This window comes from Agrilus planipennis, unplaced genomic scaffold (assembly GCF_000699045.2).
Source record: "Agrilus planipennis isolate EAB-ADULT unplaced genomic scaffold, Apla_2.0 scaffold200, whole genome shotgun sequence".
In the NCBI taxonomy this organism is placed as follows: Eukaryota; Metazoa; Arthropoda; class Insecta; order Coleoptera; family Buprestidae; genus Agrilus; species Agrilus planipennis.
The window spans coordinates 175,081-177,135 of NW_020438971.1; positions in this window are offsets into that span (position 1 = coordinate 175,081).

Sequence of the window (2,055 nt, forward strand, 5' to 3'; positions counted from 1 at the left end):
AACTGAAAGGTTATCTACTAATAAATTTCCAACGAGAGAAGTTAATTTTTCAGGTGCTTACTAGAAGCAAATGACTTTGGTAGAGAACAATTTATTTCATGGTGGAATACGTATGCATTACTTAATTGTTTTTTGAAACTTGAGTCGCACTGAAATGTAGCATCATTTGTTATAAAGCACAGATGCTATGCTTGAGCTTTTTCTGCCTCTAAAGCGCACAAGATGTGACCGAGAGCAAGACTTTTCCTACTTATTTTTATGCATATTAGTTAATAAACTTTTTTCACTTATATCGACCTACTGTAGCATAAAAATTAGATTGGAAAGGAAAATTGAAGAAACTTTTACAAAGTCGCCTTCAAAAAAAAGTAAGAATTTAAAATCCATATTAGCTTATGCGTGGTTTCAGATTTTGAAGAAAAGAAATAAATTGTCAAAACTGAATAAAATTATTCATGCCAGTGTTTTCAAAAATGAAAAATTATAACAATTTACCATTAAAAAGCGATAAAAGTACTTAGCATTGTCACAAAGTCATTGTAGAAATGTTTGGAGCATTTATCAAAATAATTTGTTTTCTTTTCTGTTTTCCAAAGAGGAAAAAAAAGACATGAAAATTCTTGTACTAAAGTAAATTAGCAGAGACTGGTGGAAAGCCTATGTAAATAGATTTCCTTTTGTGCCGCAGATTATTTTGGGTCCGGAATGCTGGTTAAATATTTATACGATGTCAATTGTAACATTAAGTGTATTCTACATAGTTTTTCTTTTTATGTCGGACGATCGAAAGTGCGCAATTTGGTGAACTTGTGGAATATATTTTTTTGTCTGAAAATATTGCCTGCCTTTAAACTAACAGAACCCTCAAAGTCCTTTGAAAAAGCGTAATACTCGTTAAAAGGATGAAATTGGATTTATTGGTCGTACATTACTTTATTATTTATGTGAAAAGATGACTGAAGGTAATCGTAGCCGAGGAAAGAAAGCACAAAAATGTGTCAAACCTTCGAATTTTTGTGCAGTAAGTTGGATCGAGATGCGGTTTTCTGTATTTGAATTTGATTTATCGGGGCCTAGGGTCACTTTTAATACATTCATCTCCAGGGGTTATGTTTTAAATTCATTAAAAAGTAATTGAAATTATTTACTTGGACTTTTGAGGGTCCCTGAACATGAATATGCAGTCGGTGATGGACTTCAAGGTACCTGAGTCCATGGCGACTGTCGTATATGTCGTCTTCAGGAGTTTTGTTTTAAATTCATTAAAAATCAATTGAAACTACTTATTCGGGCGTTTTGATGGTCGCTGAACACAGATTTTGTAAAACAACATGATAAACAGAATTGCTAAGATACGTTTATCATCGGGAAAAATTATAAAGAAGAAGTAAATTTTATAAAATTAATAGCAGAAAATAATGACTACAATAGAAATATCATTGATAAGTTACTAAATAAAAAACAAAAGTCTGAATTCAATAACATCATATACCCAGCCAATTCCAATTCTAATAATAACGTTTGGAGAAAATTACCATATTTAGGTAAAATAAGCGAAATGGTTGGTAAAACCCTACATTAATAAAATACTAGACCACATTTTTCAATAACAACACTTTAGGCAATAAATTAGTAAACAACAAAAATATAAGCAGAAATAATAATGTTCTACAAAATAGCGGCATTTACGAAGTAACTTGTAACGATTGCTTGCTATATTTATAAGAAAATCAAAAAGAAATATTGAGGCTCGTTTTTTAGAGCATTTTAATTACGTAAAATCAAACAAACCTAATTCATGTCTAGCTTATCATGTCTTAAATAATAATCACTCGTTACGTAAAGAAAATATGAAACTAAACATGTAAAAGGGGGTCCTATACTAGACAGATATACTTGAAATAAATAAGGTTTTAATACAAAAAAGTTTTGACTAATGATCAATTAGATTTCGGTAATAACCCTGTACTCAGCGCATCTTTAATTTAACCTTCCATCCTTTTATTGATTGCAACATGGTATATATATATTTACCTATTTATGTATTGTAGTACT